The sequence below is a fragment of the Carcharodon carcharias genome, chromosome 23, assembly GCF_017639515.1.
Source record: "Carcharodon carcharias isolate sCarCar2 chromosome 23, sCarCar2.pri, whole genome shotgun sequence".
Taxonomy (NCBI): Eukaryota; Metazoa; Chordata; class Chondrichthyes; order Lamniformes; family Lamnidae; genus Carcharodon; species Carcharodon carcharias.
Window position 1 is genome coordinate 17,604,270 of NC_054489.1, and position 24,058 is coordinate 17,628,327.

The following is a 24,058-nucleotide window of genomic DNA, read 5'->3' on the forward strand; positions in this document are numbered from 1 at the left end:
GGTAATGCTGTCGAATTACAAGGGGATTTAGGGGTTAGATTCCCTCTTATTGGAGATGATCATTGCCTGACACTTGTGCTGCAGAAATGTTACTTGCTACTTAGTAGCCCAAGCCTGAACATTGAACAGGTCTTGCTGCATATGGACATAGACTGCTTCAGTATCTGAAGAGTTACAAATAGTGCTGAACATTGTGCAATCATCTGTGAACATCCTCAGTTCTGACCTTATGATGGAGAGAAGGTCATTGATGAAGTAGCTGAAGATGATTGGGCCTAGGAGGAACCCTAAGGAATCCTTGCAGCAGTGCGCTTGGGCTGAGATGATTGATTCCAACAACCACAACCATCTTTCTTTATGTTGAGTATGTTGACTCCAAAGAGTGGAGAGTTTTCCCCTGATTCCCATTGTAAGATTCTTAACGAAGGAGGAAGAGGGGGTTCTAAGGATGTGGATGCATAGATCTTTAATGATAGAAGTGCAGGTAAGTAAGGCCAAATGGAAGTCTGGATTTATACAAAAGGAGATTGAATTGAAAAGCAAGGAAATAATGTTTAATTTGCACATGATATTGGATAGTATGTCATTAGAATATTGGAGGGAATGATAGGAAGGAATTAGAGGCAATAAAAGGATATAGAATAAGTATATGAGTGATTTTTAAAATTTAGTCTTTCGCACAATGTGGGCGTCCCCATTGCTAATTGCCCTTGAACTGAATGGCTTGCTAGAGGGTAGCTAAGAGTCAACCACATTGCTGTGGATTTGAAGTCACATGTACGAGAGACCAGGTAAGAGTAGCAGATTTCCTTTCCTAAAGGAATAGTGAGCCAGGTAGGTTTTTATAACAATTGATAATAGTTTCATTGTCACTATTGCTGAGCCGAGATTTATATTCCAGGTTTTTCTGAATTGATTTTTTAAATTCCACCAGCTGCCAATGATGTTGCTCATACTTTTACTCTACATCAGACTATGCTATTTGCTAACAATGAATTTGAAGAATAGATAAGTGTTCCAGTCCTCTACACTCCCCCAAAAGTACCAACATTCATTCAGTGTGTGTGCGTGTGTGTGTATCTATATGAGATTGATTTGCTGTCTGATTTTTCCTTGCCCACCCCTCCATAGGAAAGGCTTGATCTGCCTTTCCTTCCATCCTTCCCTCCCTCCCTCTTACTATAGTTGACTGATGACACTAATATTGCCTTGTTAAATACATTTGGTCCAAAATCAAAATAAAACCAGTCAGGCGTACTATGACTAAAGGCAGAGTCAGCTGTTGCACAGGAACAGTACCACATTAAAGCAAATTGACTCAAACAATCATACTGCCGTAGTTAAACTTCCTTTACTTATGAAGATGATAATCAACTGAAATATTCATCAGGCAAGGTCACATGTTACATGTGGCATCAGTGAATCAGAAAAAGGCAGAATGTTAATTTGTTCCCATTTAACACAACAGAATGAATGGCTGACCTCATCCAATCTATCCCCAAGCACGTATAAAGCAAATCAAAATTGATCATAGGGCAAATGCATTTTGTTTTCAGGGGTCAGTGTTGCAATTCTGAAAAGTATCAACTGTTGTACAATTACGCTGAGTTTGCAACATATTAGGAGCTGCAAAACACTCGCTCAGCCTATGGCCTGTCCAGATCAAACAAGAATAGAAAATCAAATGATCATATCTGCTGAAGAGGTCAATGCACAATACTGTAAGCTGTGTCAATGAGGGAAGATAAAGGGTTTCAGAAACAGAGCCGAAAACATTGTACCAAAGTAAACACCAAAGCAGCTTTGTACATGAAATGCTAGTTGTTAACTTACTCAAGTTCTCCTGCAGTCCACCCAAGGGGTGGGGGTGTTGGGCATTTGCATTAAACAGGCACCACCTGTTGACCACCCCACGCCCCCAAATAATACTTAGTTCCTTTGAATCATTCAACTGATTGAGCATTGGGTAGGGAGTGTCAGGAAGGTATAGTAATTCTCATTATGTTATTGGAATTTATTGTAAAATAGTGGTATCTGTGTCTGTGTGTGTGTGAGTGTGTGCTTGTGTGTATGTGTGTGTGTGTGTGAGACTTAATTGGATTAAAGGCAGCTAGTCTGAAGGCTTTGATATAAACATGGTATCATGGGGGAAGTTTAGAATGTAAGGTGTGAAAGGACATGTGCATTTTTAAATAAGACTAGATTGTTTTCAAAGGATGGGTGAAATGTGTCACCTAGCCAGGTGAAGCTTAGAAACAGTCCGTTTATTTTTCCCAAAGATTACTGGTAAAACTTAGTGCCATCAGAGATTTTTATCATAAGAAAGATAAAGTCCAAAGACATAGTTAAACAATGGGAATTTACATTCAAAGGAGAAAATATGTATAAAGGAATGAAGGCTGTGTGTAATGGTAGGCATTTTTAAGATCTAACAAGTATGAAAAGCCTTCAGCATATATGCCTCCAACTGCTGGTTTCAAAGAACTGAAGTTAAGAAAATTCACTTTGAATTGGACTGGTTTAGGGTTTTGTGGGTCACCTTGCCTGGGCTTTTTAAAATCTGTGTGTCTTACTGTTGTGTTAACAAAAGTGTAACTGGGAGTCAGGTTAGGTTTGGAATTTAGGAGTTATCATAGTAGTAATTTGTAGATCTATGTATATGTTTAAAATCATTTCTGTTATTAATAAATGTTTCATCTAATTTTGTAAAAACCTAAAGGATTTGGTGGTCTTATTATGACTGAATTCAAGGCACGTACCTCGAAATTTATAAAAATTGCAGAACAATTTGTGGCAGTTGTTTGATGTTTCCTTTTGAGATTCGAATAACTCAGCATTTTTCATTGACTGTGCCATAATAGGAGTATAACGGACGGCCAGTTCCAGATCGCCCATTTTGCACTAGTGTCTAAGGTGTGTTTCTATGCTGAAGTATGGCGCATTCACAATGTGCTAAGCAATGGGTTATTAGGATGCACACTCATGATTCTCTTTTGAGTTGGCGACCTGATTAATGCATTCACTTAACATTCCTTTGGAATGACATAACCAACTCATTTAAAATGAACAAGGCTGACTGCCTCAAAGTCCAGTGTCAAGAAATTGAACACAAACGTGCTGGTTGATGTGTCACCAGAGGAGTAAATTCTATAGTGAATGACGAAGCAAAACAGCTTGGGTCACCATAAGCCACCCTTACATGCATCCTGGTGACCAGTTGCACCTTGGTATTGCTTAAGCAAGTCACCTCTCACTCCTCTGACAAAAGAAGATTATTTTAGTGGGATTTTTTTGACTTCTTTCCTGGTAAACAAAATATAAGTAAAGAGGAATGTATTTCCCTCACTTGGGAATGCCTGGTATTGTTGTGTTGCATTTAGTACAACAGGGCTACAACAGATTAGTTGCAGCAGCAGTTATAAATGCTCTCTACAAAATCTGTATTGTTCCTTTTCCTTTGGTGAAATAGATTGCCCTCTTAGCAAAGGTTCCCATTGAAATGAGCAATCCCATTAAGTAGGGTGACTGGCATGGATTGTAGACGAAACAATGAGACCACTGGAAGCTGTCTGGAGCCACAGTTGAGGATTGTATGATGGATTATTTTGCCTGATCTAAATGAGAGAGGGGATCAAACCCAGGTGGTCCTGCAGGACTCCTCACACTGACAGTTAAAGCGACAAGTCACTGCCACAACTTCTGCATACTCAACCACATTGTCGATTTTCTATGACACTGCTTTTCTTGTACATTAGGGGCAGAATTTTGCCCTTGGCGGACAGGCTCGGCGGGGGCGGGCATGGGCGTTCGGGAAGCTGCCCGCCACCTGCGATCAGCACCAGACCACGATTTCAAACTAGCAGGCCAATTAAGGCCCACCCAGCGTGAAACGCGAGTGGCAGCGATGGGCGCTGCCTGTGTGGTGTGGGAGGCAGGGGGTTGTGTGGGCTGAGCGCTGCATAATCTCCCTGAGGCACGGAGCTGCCTCATGGAGATGAAGATATATGAAAAAAAATGTTCTTAAATAAAAATGTAATGAAACATGTCCCCTTAGGTGGCTCTCACATGAGCAGGGACACGTTATTAATGGAAAATTAAAGTTTTTATTTGTTTTTGGAAACCTCATCCCGCTTGTGGATGATCAATAAGTTCCACAGAACTTCCCAAGCTTTTTCTTGGTATAACCTCATTTTAATAACCCAGACTTTGCGTGACCCCAGAGAGAAAATTTAGGGGCTATGAGAGTTGTCAAGTGGGGAGTAGCCTTCAGCAGCTGTGTGGGGTTGGCGTGAGACTTCTGCTGAGTTGGGTCAGGAGGAGCCCAATACTGGTGTATTATTTTCCTGCTTGCAGTGCAAGAATATGCTTTATATGCTTTTATAACAATAAAAATGTTTAGTTTTGGAACTAAAAGGTATAGCTATCTTTTTTCAGCTTGCAGTACACTTTTTCTGTAATGCTTGGCTGTAATTAGGAAGTCTGATCCAGTTTGCTTGACACAAGCACTGTAGAACTCAGCAGTTGTTCACTTGAAATCTAGCCTACTTACATGCCGTGGTTCTGGAGTATATCTGATCAACTGCACTCTTTTTAAATCTAGCTTGATTAAAACACAGCCCTTTTTTTGAAGCAGGTTTCGGGCCTCATGGATCAGTCTGTTAGGCCATGCCCACCAATAGACAGAAAAAACAGTGAGGATTTAAAGGGGCCTTGAAGCTGTTAGCATTCAGTCAGAGATCCAAAGCTGCCATTAATGCTTCAGAACTCAAAACTCCAAAATCTCATCTCGTGACTGTACTGCCCAGAGTGAAAGAACCTAAAAACTGGGAAATAGGAGTAGTGGTCCAAACTGTTTTTCCCTTTCTGGGGAGGGGGTGGGGTGGATAAGATACAAGCTGATACTCCACCCAGTTATACGTCAACAGCTCACCTCAATAGCGATGCAATGATTTGCACAAAGGTGCTTAGCAGAAGTAGATTTTCAATGTTCAATATTAATCCACCAATTAAATCGGGATAATACTGGATAATAACAATCACTTAATACCAGAGCAATTCGTTGCGTGAGATGTATTGCAGAGATCCCTCTAAGAGAATTGATAAAGCACTAAAATAAATTCAGAAGTTTTGTTCCTTTTCCTATAGATTTAATAATAAAAGGAACTGAATTTAGGAATAAAAAACAAGGACATTTTGACCTAGGTCAATGCATGCAAGAAGGTTGTTTGACAGCTGGTGAGCTGCTGGCCATATTTAAAATAACATAATCTCTCAATATTTACCAGACTTTGAAAGAATGCCACCCAACTTTGAACGAAAGTAACTATTCTCTGCACACAATAGAAAGTGCAATTGATCCTATGCATGCCAAAGCTATTTCTGTCCAATGTAGCAGCAGCAAAAGATTCACGCACTCTCTGGTTTACAGGAGCGGCACAGGTTAGATACAACTACACCGATAAATGCTGATTACACTGATAGACACTGACTACGCTGCTGTTAAATCCAAACTCCAAAGGCCACAACAGAGTGCACCCAGTCATGTAAGCAGGGCACCCAATCAATCATGCATTCTCCAAGAGTGTGTTCCAGGATTGGACCCTCCCAGGAGGAAGAAACAATTTGGGCCAGTTCTCTTATTTCCCAGTTTTTTACTGGTGTTACATTTTAAGGTATACAAGACCAGTTTGGGCCAGTATTTTTATTTCCCAGTTTTTACTGTTTTTCCTTCTGGGCTGGGAAATCCAAAATCGCAATCGCTACTGGATATAAATACAACCATCCTGGAATACAGTCAGCTCATCCTTGTGAATCTCCATACCAGAGTGACTTGGAGAATAGAAGACCTGAAAGATTGGGTCTCCGTTATACTTGAAGGGGTGAAGGAAGAACATTCCATAGTCACTTTCTATAGGGAATAGGATATATACTTGAAAAATAAACATTTGCATGGCTGTGGGAAAGGAGTGGGACTAACTGGGTAGCTCTTTCAAGGGAATGATGGGTCATTTGATCTTCTTTTGTGCTGTAAGTATAGCAAATATTTTTGCAGGAGTATGTTTTTCTCATAGTGGAAGGCCACCACTGACAAAAAACTGTCAAGAAATGAAGCATTGGCAGACAATGATCCAAGGACTTTGGGAGCGCATGTGAATGAGTTTTCTCATGCAGACATTAGGAATAATTTGAACAAAAACCATACACCTTCCTTTTCCTTTAAACATGTATCTATCTGGCTACTGATTTATAGAAATTAAGTTTATCCAATTCCATTTTCCAACTGCACCCATCATATTTGGTTATCTTCACTGGCTCATTTCATGTCTCGTTCATCATGTGAAATGAATACAACAGGAAATAGCTAAGATTTCACAAAATGAAGTCTAAAATTGCAGTGTCAGGTTCTGCACACTGCATTGGATGTAGTAACCTCATTGATCTGGTAAATTGTAGAAAATTAACAATAATTGTACAAAATGGCTGGAATTTCAAACATAAGCCTCCAAATTAAAGTTCTCAAGAAGCCATGTGACATAAAATATGATTAATTAATAAGCTAACGATTTCTCCCTGAGTGAATAATTTACATTTTGATCACCCTTGTTGTTTTCTCCCTTTGTGTACCACTGAAGTTGTTTTCCATTGTGCAACCTCTTCTGCAGATGAGGGTGGAATGTGTTTGTTCTCAAGGTTTTTAATTATATTCACCAGTGCTATGTCCACCACCAGCTGTGGGGGTGAGTGGGAGGGTAAAAACTTAACAGCAAGGAAGGTCAGAGTGCGAAGTTCAGGGAACAAGGGTCAGGGTAGGGCAATGTTACTATTGGGTGTCTGGCGAGCAAGTGACAAGTTGGAAACCAAAAGAACTCAGAGGGAAACAACTTTGCAGGTAAACACTTACTGCTTCCATTCTATACCTATCATGGTGGCGAAGAGGAGCTATTTTTTCCACAATATCTGAATTGTCCATAGGAAATGAGTAGATTTTTGCAATGGAAACAGTGATCAATCACATTTGAACCTACAGAGAGTCCCTACAGTGACAAAAATGATCATAGATAATATAATTTTAAAAAAGCTCACTGAATGCAGAATAACTGGCAGGAATGTTTTCGTTCTCCGCTTTTGCCAACTTAGCCTGATGTTTCCAATGATAACAGCTGGGATGCTACAATAGACCATAGTCAGGCAAGGGATTTAAATTAGCCAGAGTTCCTGCTCCTGCAAATGACTCTACTCAAAAACATGAACGGAGTGAAGGTGGGTTGGGCACGGCTATGATGTTCTCAAAGGTTGAACAGCTCACAGTTCACAAGATCATAAGAAATAGGAGCAGGGGTACGCCATTCAGCCCATCTAGCCTGCTCCGTGTTTCAATATAATCCACTGATCTGACTGCGGCCTTAACACTACTTTCTTTCCTGTCCCCCATAACCCTTGACTTGTCAATCAAAAATCTGCCTAACTCAGCCTTGAATATATTCAAAGACCCAGCTCTCACTGCTATCTGTGGAAGAGAATTCCAAAGACCCTCTGAGACAGGAAATTCCTCCTCATTTCTGTCTTAATCGGGAGACTCCTTATTTTCAAACTGTGCGCCCTAGTTCTAGATTTCCCCCATGAAAGAAAACATCCTCTTAGCAAGCCCCCTCAGAATCTTATGTATTTCAATAAGATCACCTTGCAGTCATGGTTACACTCAAAGGGTGAGTGGAGAGCTGGCAAGTTCTGCTGCTGCATGTTATCACAAGAGGAAAAAATGGGGAGAGAATTAGAAAATAGCAAATAAGCAATAGATAGGAAGGAAAGCAGCCAGGAGTCAAGCTGAAGGACACACTTGCACCAGATTGTATAATGGTCCACCTTCAGAAATTTTTTTTTAAATTCATTTACGTGAGGTGGGCTTAGCTGGCTAGGACAGCATTTACTGCCCATCCCTAATTGCCCTTGAGAAGGTGGTGGTGAGCTGCCTCCTTGAATCGCTGCAGTCCCTGTGGTGTAGGTACACCCACAACCTGTTGCCATAGTGATGATTGTGGCAACTCACTTTAAGAAAGCACAAGCAGCTGCCTTGTGCAGTTAGTCTAAGTGTGGTTAATAATAAGGTTGCATTGAATCAGTATTCTTGCGTAATTTTCTTGGTTTAAATGATGGGGTTGTTACAGTAATCGTAACTATTAAAGTAATAATTCAAGAAATACCAGCAGCTGTGTCAGCTGAATGTCTTCTGGGAAGAGACAGTGGAGACTTGGGCAGCCTTGGAGTGCGATGTTCAAGACCAGCTGGACTGGACTTGATTGCAAAGTCAGGATAATTGCCAGATATGCCAACTTTTAATATTTAACTGAGTAAAATATAGTGGCCTAAACTGTTCACTGTTTCTTTGAATTAACAATATTCTCAGTGATGGTATTGAGCAACATACAGGACACCAACTATCCAAAAGTGCTTCACAGCCAATTGGAGCACTTTTGAAATGTAGTCCTTGTAATGGAGAAAACCTCAGCAGTCCATTTGTGCACAGCAAGACCCCACAAACAGCAATGAGATAAATAAGCAGACTTGGTGGAGATGGAGGCATAAAGGTAGTGTCACTGGGCTAGTAATCTAGAAGCCCAGGCCAGTGCTCAGCAGATACAAGCTCAAATCCCACCACAGAAGCTGGTGGAATTTAATTTCAGTTTATAAAACCTGGAAATGAAAGCTTGTTGCAGTAATGGTGACTATTACTGATTGTTGTAAAAACCCATCTAGTTCACTAATGTCCTTTAGGGAAGGAAATCTGCCATACTGACCAGGTTTGGTATACATGTGACTCCAGACCCTCAGCAGTGTGATTGACTCTTAACTTCCCTCTAAAATGGCCTAGCAAGCCACTCAGTTCAAAGGCCTTTAGGGATGGGAAACAAATGCTGTCCTTGCCAACAATGCCCATATCCCATGAAAGAATTTAAAAAAACATATGTTTTAATGATGTTGGTTCTGAGATAGATGTTAGTTAGAATATTGGAGGATCTCTCTCACTCTTTTTAAAATAGTGTATCTTTTATGTCTACCTGAGAGGGCAGACAGGGCCTCAGTTTGACATCTCATCCAAAAAATGGCACATTCAACAATGCAGCATTCTCTCAATACTACACTGAACTATTATTCTAGATTAGTGTGCTCAGGTCTCTAGAACAGAGCTTGAATCTTTAACCTTCTGATTCGGAAGTAGGTGTGTTACCATTGACCAAGGCTGGCACATGTACCTAGCATTACATTGCTGCAATCCATAGTCATGACATTACTGTCTTAAACTGTGCACAACATCACCAAATCAGTGGTTAGGCCTGATGTACTATGTCAAAAATATTTTTTCCTCTTAGTGGGCTTGTATATATGCAAATAATATTTCAAAACGGTGGTATCCTGTTTCAAAATTGAAGACCAGAGTGTTATTGTGAGTGACTCAGAAGACATTGCGTGTCTTACTGTCGTAAGAGATCTGGCTAGAGGCAAAGATCCTTCCTTAAAAATATTTTATTTGCATAACTAACTATATACAAGATTGCAGAACATCAGGGCAAAGCTACTGCTCCTCTCTTAAGTTCTCCTCACTCTTCTCTCTCTGAGCGACATTATTATGACATACCTCCTTATGCACATGCTCAGTAGCTATTATTAGAGTAGTGTTAGAGTTAACTCTACTCTGCAACCAGGCGTGTGAAAACAGCATGTTCATTTTGATCTAAAATAAATATGCTTTGCGCCAAATATAAATTGGATTGATGTGTTTGGACTTATTGCAGTTGCTTGGATCCCAGGCAATCTGGGATCAAAAATTCACTTCAACTTTGTGACCATTAGTCTGATAAAGTGGGAATTGTACCCTGTTGGTGACCTGCAATTTACATGTTACCAGGTGGACAACTGCATTTAAACTGGGTTGGGTGCCCACTGGGTGAGGTGAAAGTCGTAGTGAAGAAAACGCATTGATGTTGATTTCCTTTATGTAAAGGCTAATCTCACTGTGGCTATAAGTACTTTTTTGGAGCGATCCCAATCTGGAACAGCCCCATGGAACCCACTTCTGTCAGTCCAATGTGCTAATTGCCAGTATCTTCCTGGCATCCAATATATTTTGGGCACAGGAGCCAGGAACATTGTGAATTCTGGTACATGACACCAGCCCAGCAGCTCCACCACCTTTTTGTTACATCAGATCAGGATGCAAGAGGTTGGATGCAAATACCACCCACTCCTGTCCAAAGAGAACATCTCCACAGATATCTCTCCAGGATGGAGATGCAGCATTACCATGCAATGCCCAAGTTCCTGCCAAGTTTTCTCACTGGGTAATCTACACAGTTTTGACATGACTGGATGCTATCCGTAGGCATCATACCAGGTTATGCATTTTGGGAACTATATCACTAACTGATGTATGTTTGTATAATATTACCAAGTGAAAGATGTGGGTGTGATATTACTGGGTGATGCAGCTGGGGATGAACTGACTGACTGAGTTACCTTGAGAACAATTTCACTGACTGATGCATATGGGTGTGATTTCACCAAGGCATCTGCTCAGCTTTTAAATAATTGAGTGATCTGCTTAGGTATATAACAGAGTGATGCACTGGCTATGATTATCATTAAGTGATATCTCTGGATATAGTGTCATTAAGTGATGTATGGCAGTTGATAACACCATATACCAGTGACATACCAGATGTTCTCAGTTTGATGTTACTTGTTGCATGGTTGTATGTTGTCTCATGAATAGTTGAACAATAACTGTTTATTAATAACACATAACAAAATACATGTATACAGGGTACAGTCCTGATTAGGTGCTACCTTCATGCCGACTTTTACCAGACTCACCATGACTCACCATGTGGTTGTCCCTACAACCACACCCCCCCCCTCCACCTCTCTGTCTCTCTATCTCTCCGCCCCCCCACACACACACCTTAAACCAGCTTATATTTCAGCTCTTTCCTGGACTCGAACTCAAGTTCTGTCGAAGGGTCATGAGGACTCGAAACGTCAACTCTTTTCTTCTCTGCCGATGCTGCCAGACCTGCTGAGTTTTTCCAGGTAATTCTGTTTTTGTTTTGGATTTCCAGCATCCGCAGTTTTTTTGTTTTTATCACCATGATACTCTTCTACTCCCATGTGACTCATCATAATGTGGATGATACTGTTTCCCCAGTCCTACATTAACCCTTACAGTCCCAAACACCCTAATGCTACATTACTAAGCAGTTTATCTGACAAATTTAGGGATTTTTGTTTATTGTTGACCTTGAAATTTCCTAATTTGGTTTCCTGGAAAAAATTATCAAGAGATTTACCTTTGGCCAAACCTTGCAGAGTTCCTGTCATGAGCTTATGTAATACAGACAGAAATCAAACTATGGAAGTTGATGCTGGCATTTTTCAAATAATAATACAAGATAGACAGGCTCTTAAAATAAGTTGGATAACTCCAATCACCTTTTTGTCTTCCAGGGAGCTCCATGTATTTCATTTCCTTTGCACTTTTCAGCATGGTCTGCAATTAATTGTCTGGTGCTTTGCAGGGGGGACCTGGCAGTGAAAACAAATCAAGTGTTAGCCAAATTTTTTTAGATTGGAACAAAGTTTATAAGTTGATTTTTCTATGTAGCACCTCAGGCAGGTGTAATATTAGAATACACCATCAATGAAATGGAATAATATTAAAATGCAAAATATTCTGCTTTCTTATTGCATTCCTGAGGATTGTGGAATGGCATATTGATGTACAGCCAGTACATGGAGGAAAGATATCTCCTGTCACACGACCAGAGGGTGAGGGTTAGCAATACTGGAGGATTAAGGGTAAATTCACAGTTGGAGCACTCCACTACAGCATCACCAGGAGAATTGCTGCTAGAATTGTCACATCCTAACAACACAATGGGCAGGATTTTTACCTCGTCAAGTGGGCGCAGTCACGAAACTGACCACCACCCACGATCGGGCCCCGACCAATTAACGGCCAGCCAGCGTGAATCGTGCGCTGCAGGGCTGAGCGCTGCCGGGGTGGGGGTGGGAGGAGGGCGAGTGTGGACGTTCACGCATGTACACGGGCGTGCGCACTGAAAACTCCCTGAAGACACGGATCTGTCTCAGGGAGCTGGAGATTTTTAAAATCATAAATAAAGACTTTAAAAATGTTAAAAACATGTCCCCTCACGTGACTCTGTCACTGAGCAGGCTCATGTTATAAATGAGATTTCAACATTTTTATTTTATTTTTAATTCCTGTTGGAAATCTGGCCGTGGATGAGGTCCCATTAAAATTCCAAACGCTGCTTTGACCTGCGAAAAATCAGATTGAATTAATTGATTAAGGTCTTCTTAACTGTCGATGGGGATCTGCCATCTCTCGTGTGCGCCCACCGAGAGAAATATCGCAAGAGTGCGCGATGATGTCAGGACAATCATCCAACATCATTGTGCATGTCTTTACTCTTGTTCGGGTCAGGTGCATGCCGGCCCGACAAGAGAAAAATTTTGCCCAATGTCACAGATAACCTGAGGGAAAAGTGCTTTTTATTTTTTCCCATCTCCATTTCCCTCAATGCTAAAGTCCACAAACTTTCACTGTTATAGTCACTCAATGTATTTTAGGTGCCATCGTACGAATCTTTTTCCCCTAAAAAAATATCTTCATAACCTTGGGCCGGTCTCCCTGCCTGATGAACTGTTTATCCAGAAGAATGAAAGGCTCCATGTCTGTTCCTGTTCTATTTCTCCAAATAATGTTCGCTGCTGGGTATCCTGCACTGTCACAAATTTCCTCATCAATCTCAGTTAATAGTTATGGAAAGTTGAAAACATTGTTTGAGGTCAAATCTATTATGTACCAGAGTGAAATAAAACATTGTGAGATGTTCTCGTGACTTGATTATTTCTGCATGCTTACTCATTTTTCCAATATAAACATAAGTAATTTTCAGGAAGTTCAATTAGATTCGGTCAAAAAACAGGAAGGTTAACAGGGCAACATCCAAAATATCCATAAAGCTTTGATTATGCAACAAAATAAAATTTGTTTCAGAATATTTAGGAGCATCAGTGCAAAGAATACTTTTCAGCTCATGAATATGATTAGTAGTTGAGTGTGCAATACCTTAAATGATAAACAGAATGATCTCTGCAGAGTGGGCACACAATGTGGCTCTTGTATTAGCACACAGACTGTACAGGAATATAGACGGAAATTAACTCAAAATATAACACAATAGATTAACACTTTAATTAACCTGAGCTCCCCCAGCTCACAATAGGTCTAGTTTTGAGAAGCTGTTCAGTCTTTCTGTTCACACATTAACACCAAGCTTTATAGGGGGTAACAGGAAAGGAATGCTCAGGGTGGTGTCACTAGAATGAGACACCTGGCAATGTTTCTGACACTCTTAACATTCTTTTACATCTGACCCTTGCAGGACCTTCCTGCTATGGTAAGGTGAATGCAACAAATATTTCTTCGTAGTTCTGTTTGAATCTAGAGTAGGGTTGCCAGCTGCGATTAAAGATATTCCTGGAGGTTAAAGGACATGACTTGCCACCACACTCCAGCCATTAGTCGGACACCACTTACATCTTTGTGACGCATAGCCTTCTTACTCCAATTGGAAAGCAAAAAGACTCATTACCTGATGATTGACTGTCAGCCAAACTGCCTTTCTCCTGTTTTCGATATTTTTATATCTGGCAAAGAGAAATGTTCAAAGAAAATGACAAAAAAAAATCTTGTTTAATGTCCCAATGATTTTTATCCAGGGCCACACATAGCAGCATTCTGGAGATTAATCTTCAATTCCTGGAGACTCCAGGTCAATCCTGGATGGTTAGCAACCCTAAAAACCTGTTTGATTTTTAAACACATTTCTAGAAAGTGCTGGTCACTGTTTAAAATATAAAGCATTAATAATAAAACTTCAAATTTTGGGCTATAGCAGTGTTTTTCAACGAGGGTTCCCCAAAACCATGAGCATCCTTAATGAGTTCTGCGCAATTTAAGGTCATTTGAAAATTGTACCAGTTTTCAATTTTGCAAATTATATTGTTCCTACCGTCATGAAAGTACAATAATTTTCATAATATTTTTCGGGTTTATTGTAAAGTAGGTTTATGGGGGTAAGTACAGTTGGGTCTGTCTGTGTGTGACTTACTTATATATAGAATCAAATAGACTGCAAGCTTTAGCTCATCAAAAGAAGCTAGGTGCTAGACGTGCTAAGGAGTAAACATTGATGCTGGGTTAGCATGTAAGGTGTGGAGGGAATTTGCACTTTTAGATAAATGAAGGGAGGTTTGGACTCCATTTACAACTCATCAGATAAACAAGGCTAAGGAATATGTTTATTTTTCCCAAAGATTTCTGAAAAGAAATAATAGCAGCATGAAAGTTTTTATATTGTGAGGAAGATACAGTTTCAAAGACATATAAACAATAGAATTTACATATTAAAAAGAGAGGAACATATATAAAGGAGAATGAGGCTGTGTGTCAGGACAAGGCCCTGTGAGATCTAACAGAAATGTATGAAATAGCCTTAATGAAGCCTCCAGTATTTGTACATAAGTCTGCTGACTACTGAAGCTTGGAAAAAGCCATTTGGAATTCCACTGCCCACGTATTGTGTTAATTTGCTGGATCTGTTTAAAATCTAAAATCTATTTTTGGACCGTTATCTTAAAAGGGGTGTAACTGGGAGTCAGGTTAACTAGGAATATTAGGAATTATTATAGTAGTAACTGTAGTCTCATAAATGTGCTTGACATCTTTTATTTTGTTCATAAATATTTAATTAATTTTTAAAAAATATCTAGAAGTATTGATGGACTTATTATTTCTGAATTCAATGCATGCCACTCAAAACAAATACAAATTGCAAAACTGTTGTGATAACGTGACTAGGTTTCCATCATGGATTTGGTCTGCCTAGCACACATCATCTGCTGCGCCATACTACATTTTATGAAAAATAGTAATTCATTCATTCATTCATTCAATAGTGTTTTACTTTGTTTTCGTTTTTGTTTTATAATATACATATGGATGGGAGGGGAGGAGGGAGAGAGGGTTGGGGTTCCACAGAATTTCACAAAATATTACAGGGCAGAATTTTCTCACTGGTGTGCGGGGGTGGACCCTGCATGTCGATGCGTTAAATGACGTGCGGTGACGTTGCGGTGCTTCCCGGCGTCACCACACGTCATTCCAAGGTTTCGTTCAGCAGGCATGCACCGGAGTCAGCTACGTGCCTGCCGAACTGTCAAAGACCTGTTAAGGCCATTAATAACCCAATTAACCAAATTGACAGGGCTGCCCCGTCCAATCTTAAGATTTCCGGGCGGGCGAAGAGTCTAAACGGCCTTCGCATTTTTCATGAAACCTCATCCAAGGACGGGATGAAGTTTCATGAAGGGTTTATTAAATTAATAAATATTTTTCAAACATTTCATAAACAGTCCCAGCTCATGTCACATGAGGGGACATGTGTAAATTGTTTTTTATCTTCTTTATTAAAATTTCTCATTATGAAATTAACCTGCCTGAAGCAGCGCCTTGCCTCAGGGAGATTGCTGCACTCTTTTGTGCGCGTGCATGAAAGAGCGCAAGCCCCAACTCTCCCTCGCCCCCTCCGCCCTCACAGGTAGCGATGAGTGCTACCGGGAGCTTGTCACGCTGGGTGGGCCTTAATTGGTCCACCCACATAAAATGGCAGAGCACAGCCAATTGCGGGTGACGATCGACTCCGTACCCGCCCGTGCCCGATGCTCGTGACCGGTCTGCCCGATGGGGAGAAAATCCTCCCCATACGGTTACTTAACCCAAAAAAAAAAGGTTGAAAACCACTGGGCTATAAGCTGTTCACTGAGTGGGGATTACCAATTTATATTGGGATTTGCTGCCAAAGTGCCAATTGTCCTTGTGTCACCTTTTCTAAATAGCTATTATTCATCTGAGTCTTAATATTGGATGCAGGCTATTTGATAGTGGATGCCACACACACTGCAGGATTGTATGAATTAATTGCTCCCTCAGTTGGAAATGGAGAGTAAATCATCACAATCTCCAATACTTGCTTCATCTTACTTGTCTTTAGCATTGCTGCCTAACGCATGAGAGATGAGGGTTGAAACGTCACAGGAATTGAGCACAAAGCTTGGTTCAGTTTTTTTCTGTTCCTCTGAGTGACCTTGTGAACTCCTCCTCAGCCTGGGCCCTCAAAACAAGAACAGCATGTCCTCTCACCCACGTTACAGTAATGGTGCCAGAACCACCTTCATAACACAGTCTGCTAAGATTTATCCGATGATGATTGTGCTGGCCACAACTGTGTCAGGATTGATAAATATCTTTCAAGCCAAAAAAAAAAACTTCTTAAGCACTCCCTACAGATGATTTCAATTTAAGATTTAAGGAAAGGAGAGTAGAAGCCATTTAAAAACACAACTGCTTACGCTTTTGGAGAAAGTACAAACCTAACAGGACAGCACTTCCAGGTTTTTTCTATTAATTCATGGGATGTGCCGGTTGCTGACATTGCTGACTCATGCCTTGTTGGTGGTGGAAAACCTTTGGGGAGTCAGGAGGTGAGTCACTCACTGCAGAATACTCAACCACTGGCCTGCTCTTGTGAATGTCCAGTTTGGTTTCTGGTCAATGGTGGCCAGCAGGATGTAGATGGGGGGGATTCAGTGATTGAAATGCCACCGAATGTTAAGGAGAGATGGTTAGATTTTCTCTTACTGGCGACGGTCATTGCCTGGCATGTAGCTGATGTGAATATTACTTATCACCCCATGCTTGGATATTGTCCAGGTCTTGTTGCGCATGAGCATGGACTGCTTCATTATCTGAGGAGCTGCAAATGCAAGCATCCCCACTTCTGACCTTATGACGGAGGGAAAGTCACGAACAAAGCAGCTAAAAGTGGTTGGGCATAGATGCTGCCTGAGGAGCTTCTGTGGTGATATCCTGGGGCTGAGATAATTGGACTCCAACAGCCACAGTCATCTTCCTTTGTGCTAGGTGTGACCCCCAACCAGTGGAGGAATTTTCCCCAATTTCCATTGACTTTAATATTACAAGGGACTCTTGATGCCACACTTGGTGACACTTCCTTGATTCTTACCTCACTTCTAAAATTTGGCTCCTTTGTCCATGTTTAGAACAAGGTTTAATAAGGTTTGAAGTCAAGCAATCTTGGCGGAACCCAAACTGAACATCAGTAAGCAGGTCATTGAGTAAGTGTCTCTTGATAGCACTTCTGATGACCCCATCCATTGCTTTGCTAATGATTGAGAGTAGACTGATGGGTCAGTAATTGGCATGATTGGATGTGTTTTGCTTTTTGTGCACAACGCATCCCTGGGCAATTTTCCACATTGTTGGATAGGTACCAGTGTTGTAACTGTACAGGAACAGTTTGAATAGAGGTGTGGATGATTCTGGAGCACAAGGCTTCAGCATTACAGCCTGGATGTTGTTGGAACCCATCGCTTTTGCTCAGCTATTTCTTGGAGTCAACCAAATTGGCTGAAGACTGTTTTTTGTGATGGTAGGGACTTCAGGAGGAGGCTTTTCCACTCGGATTTCAGGCTGAAGTTGGCTGGCAAATGTTTCAGTTTTGTCTTTTGCATTCCAGTGTTGGATTCTGCCATCATTGAGGATAGGAATGTTCATGGAACTACCTCTTATTTAATTGTCCATGACTGTGTGAAACAGGACTGCAGAACTTTAATCTGATCCATTGGTTGTGAGGTTATTCACTCTGTCTAAAGAATGCTGCTTCTGCTGTTTATTATGTATCCTATGTTTTTGCTTCACCGGGTTAGCACCTCATTTTTAAGTATGCCTGGTGCTGCTCCTAACATATTCTTCTACACACTTCATTGAACCAAGTTTAGGTGATAATGGTAGAATGAGGGATATGCAGCAGGTTACAGGATATATTGGAATATAATTCTGCTGCTGCTGATAGCCTAGAGCACTTTATGGATGCCCAGTTTGAGCTGCTAGATCTGATCTGAATCTTATTTAACATAGCGGTAGGGCCAACCAACATGATGGAAGGGCGTTCTCTATGTGAAGACAAGACTTTGTCTCCACACTTGTTGTGGAATGATCACTCCCGCCAATACTGTCCTGGACATGTATCTGAGGCAGGTAGGTTGATGAGGATGAGGTCAGGTAGATGTGCCCTCATGTTGATTTTCTTGTTATTTTCCGCAGGCCTAGCCTGGGAGATATTTCAGACAGCTCAGTCAGTAGGGGTGCTGCCAAGCCACTCTTGATGATGGACATTGAAACCCCCCATCCAGCATATGTTCTGTGCCTTTTTTACATTTTCTGCTTCTTCCAAGTGGCGTTTTCAACATGGAGGACAACAATTTATCAACTGAGGAAGTGCGTTCAATAGTAATCAGCAGAAGGTTTCCTTGCCCATTTTGGACCTAATGCCATGAGACTTCATGGGGTCTGGAGTCAATGTTAAGGACTTCCAGGGCCACTCCATTCTGACTATATCCCATTGTGTCGCCAGCTCTGATGGGCCTGCACTGCTGATGGGACATGACACAACCAGAGATACTGATGCAGGAGTCTGATATATTGGCTGAATTGTATGATTCTGTGAGAATGGCTATGACAGGCTGAAGATTGACTCATCTCCCAGCTTTCATGCAAGAACCCATATGTTAGTGGGGCTAACCTTTCAAGGCTGACTGGGCTGAGTGTATCTTTGTCAAGGCTAAATCTGGAGCCTGGGCCAATGCTGAGTCAACCACATTGCTGAGGTTGGAAGTCACTTATAGGCCGTACTACGTAAGGATGCAGATCTCCTTCCCTAGGACATTGGTAAACCAGGTATGTTTATTTCATTAGTTTTAATGCACAAAAATAAGAAAACGATACATAAACCAGATTTGTAATATTAGTCTCTGCATGTGTATCTTTTGTGCATATATGCAAACAGTCAGTCCATTCCTGCCAATTTTCCAGTTAGTTTCACAACTTGTCAGGTTATTTATGTGTACAGAACACATACCTTCAAACTGGCAACCATCCCGGGACAGAGGAGTTTCTGTCTAATTTCACGTATATGACAGTCCAGCTATATCTTGTTAATTTGCAGTAAATTCTAGGCAATTTTGTTTCTGGGACTCTTATTCTCTTCTGGCTTGTTCCCTCAGTAGATTGCAGAGAGGATAGCCTGCAGGAGGTGGGGGGACTAACTCTCAGCCAATCACAGTTCCCCTTATAGCCAGGTGTGCAAACAGAGCCCAGGGTGACTCTTGCTGTACCGTTTTTGTAGGGAAGGCCTAAGTCTTTTTGTATGTCATCCGTGTTTCACAGCAGGGTGCTGAGAACACAGGCCTTACAAACCATCAGCTTGGCCCTAAGGGTCAGCTTGGTGTTATTCCATGTACGATTTGTGAGGCGGCCAAAGTTGTTATTTATGTATGGCGAGGTATCCGGAGCCAGATGACCAGTAGGATGTTCAATGGCATCACATCACTGAATTCCCCACTATCAGCATCCTGGGAGTTACCATTGATCAGAAACTGAACTGGACTAGCCATATAAATACTGCGGCTACAAGAGCAGGTCAAAGACCAGGAACCCTGCAATGAGTAACTCACCTCCTGACTCCCCAAAGCCTGTCCACCATCTACAAGGTACAAGTCAGGTGTGTGATGCAATATTCCCCTCTTGCCTGGGTGAGTGCAGCTCCCACAACACTCAAGAAGCTTGACACCATCCAGGACAAAGCAGCCCACTTGATTGGCACCCCATCCACAAACATTCACTCCCTCCACCACCAATGCACAATAGCAGCAATGTGTACCATCTACAAAATGCCCTGCAGAAATTTACCAAGGCTCCTTTGACAGCACCTTCCAAACCCACGACCACTACCATCTAGAAGGACAAGAGCAGCAGATAGATGGGAACACCACCACCTGGAAGTTCCCCTCCAAATCACTCACCCTCCTGACTTGGGAATATATCACTGTTCCTTCACTGTTGCTGGGTCAAAATCCTGGAACTCCCTTCCTAACAGCACTGTGGGTGTAGCTACACCACATGACTGCAGCGGTTCAAGAAGACAAAGGCAATTAGTGGTGGGCAATAAATTCTGGCCCAGCCAGCAAAGCCCACATCCCGTGAATGAATTAAAAAAAGGACGCCCAAAGCTCTTCCCCAAGATTTGCAAGCGCGACATGAAGTTTCTGGAAATCGATCATCACACCTGGGTCACTAGCTGATGGTGACATTTCCTGTGGGAAGGCATGTGCCACCAAGACGACCAGTGGACACAACAGGTTGGCAACAGACGTCAGTGCCGAAAACAACAATCCACAGTGCTGTTAACCTGGTAGTTTCATGAGCAGCGCTTGTAGTAGAACCTACATCTCAAGGATTGGCCTCTTCAGCCATCACATATGAAGACACACCATCTCAAATGAATTTGTTTGCTGGGTGTCCATCTTCTCTCATGGATGGAAGGATGCCAGAAATTGCTTGTTTACATACTTGAGTTTGGGATTAGCCAGGATCCAGCACTACAACCTCTTACTTTATAGTACAACACCGAGAGGGAGACCTTAAATTTCTTTCTGATCCTTATTTTTCAGTTGATGGAGAGGTAACTTTCTAACTGGTTTGCCAGCTTGTCATTAATTCCTACTTTCTGGCCCCTCGCACACAAACCCATTAGTAAATCATGGTACAGCCTAAGCACAGTGTTCTCCTGGGAATGTTAATTCATTGTTTGGTTACAGTGTTGTTGTTTGCAAGTTGTTAGGTTTACATTGGCTTCGCTTTTATTTTTTCCTGCATGCCCCTTTTACTCAACATTTCAAAAATGTGATGGTTTTCTAAACGGTTAAAAGGAACATTTTAACCCATAAACGTCTACTATCAAATTCATCAGCTTCTAACACCCCATCCTGAATCTTGCACCATTGGACAAAGTGGTATCAAAGCATGAAAACTCAATGGCTCGGACTTTGCACTGGTAATGACAGTGAACCTATCCGTATTCACTGCCATTGCTCCACTGAAACTGACAGCAACTTTTGGAGCTCACACAAGCACAGAATAACACAGAAATGACACAATAATGACACAATGACACAATGACACAATGACACAGAATAACACAGAAATGACACAATGACACAGAATAACACAGAAATGACACAATAATGACACAATGACACAATGACACAATGACACAATGACACAGAATAACACAGAAATGACACAATAATGACACAGAATGACACAATGACACAGAATAACACAGAAATGACACAATAATGACACAATGACACAATGACACAAAGACACAATGACACAATGACACAGAATAACACAGAAATGACACAATAATGACACAATGACACAATGACACAGAATAACACAGAAATGACACAATAATGACACAATGACACAGAATAACACAGAAATGACACAATAATGACACAATGACACAGAATAACACAGAAATGACACAATAATGACACAATGACACAGAATAACACAGAAATGACACAATAATGACACAATGACACAATGACACAGAATAACACAGAAATGACACAATAATGACACAATGACACAATGACACAGAATAACACAGAAATGACACAATAATGACACAATGACACAGAATAACACAGAAATGACACAATAATGACACAATGACACAATGACACAGAATAACACAGAAATGACACAATAATGACACAATGACACAGAATAACACAGAAATGACACAATAATGACACAATGACACAGAATAACACAGAAATGACACAATAATGACACAATGACACAATGACACAGAATAACACAGAAATGACACAATAATGACACAATGACACAATGACACAGAATAACACAGAAATGACACAATAATGACACAATGACACAGAATAACACAGAAATGACACAATAATGACACAATGACACAGAATAACACAGAAATGACACAATAATGACACAATGACACAATGACACAATGACACAGAATGACACAGAAATGACACAATAATGACACAATGACACAATGACACAGAATAACACAGAAATGACACAATAATGACACAATGACACAGAATAACACAGAAATGACACAATAATGACACAATGACACAGAATAACACAGAAATGACACAATAATGACACAATGACACAATGACACAATGACACAGAATGACACAGAAATGACACAATAATGACACAATGACACAATGACACAGAATGACACAGAAATGACACAATAATGACACAATGACACAGAATGACACAGAAATGACACAATAATGACACAATGACACAGAATGACACAGAAATGACACAATAATGACACAATGACACAATGACACAATGACACAATGACACAATGACACAGAATGACACAATGACACAATGACACAATGACACAATGACACAGAATAACACAGAAATGACACAATAATGACACAATGACACAATGACACAATGACACAATGACACAATGACACAGAATGACACAGAATGACACAATGACACAATGACACAATGACACAATGACACAGAATAACACAGAAATGACAATATAATGACACAATGACACAATGACACAATGACACAATGACACAATGACACAGAATGACACAATGACACAATGACACAATGACACAATGACACAGAATAACACAGAAATGACACAATAATGACACAATGACACAGAATGACACAATGACACAATGACACAGAATAACACAGAAATGACACAATGACACAATGACACAATGACACAGAATGACACAATGACACAATGACACAATAATGACACAATGACACAATAATGACACAGAATAACACAGAAATGACACAATAATGACACAATGACACAATGACACAATGACACAGAATAACACAGAAATGACACAATAATGACACAATGACACAATGACACAATGACACAGAATAACACAGAAATGACACAATGACACAATGACACAATGACACAGAATAACACAGAAATGACACAATAATGACACAATGACACAATGACACAATGACACAATGACACAATGACACAGAATAGCACAGAAATGACACAATAATGACACAATGACACAATGACACAATGACACAGAATGACACAATGACACAATGACACAATGACACAATGACACAGAATGACACAGAATAACACAGAAATGACACAATAATGACACAATGACACAATGACACAATGACACAGAATGACACAATGACACAATGACACAATGACACAGAATGACACAGAATAACACAGAAATGACACAATAATGACACAATGACACAATGACACAGAATAACACAGAAATGACACAATAATGACACAATGACACAATGACACAGAATAACACAGAAATGACACAATAACACAATGACACAGAATAACACAGAAATGACACAATAATGACACAATGACACAATGACACAATGACACAATGACACAATGACACAGAATAACACAGAAATGACACAATAATGACACAATGACACAGAATAACACAGAAATGACACAATAATGACACAATGACACAATGACACAATGACACAGAAATGACACAATAATGACACAATGACACAATGACATAATGACACAATGACACAGAATAACACAGAAATGACACAATAATGACACAATGACACAATGACACAATGACACAATGACACAGAATAACACAGAAATGACACAATAATGACACAATGACACAATGACACAGAATAACACAGAAATGACACAATAATGACACAATGACCCAATGACACAGAATGACACAATGACACAATGACACAATCACAGAATGACACAATGACACAATGACACAATGACACAATGACACAGAATGACACAGAATAACACAGAAATGACACAATAATGACACAATGACACAATGACACAGAATAACACAGAAATGACACAATAATGACACAATGACACAATGACACAATGACACAGAATAACACAGAAATGAC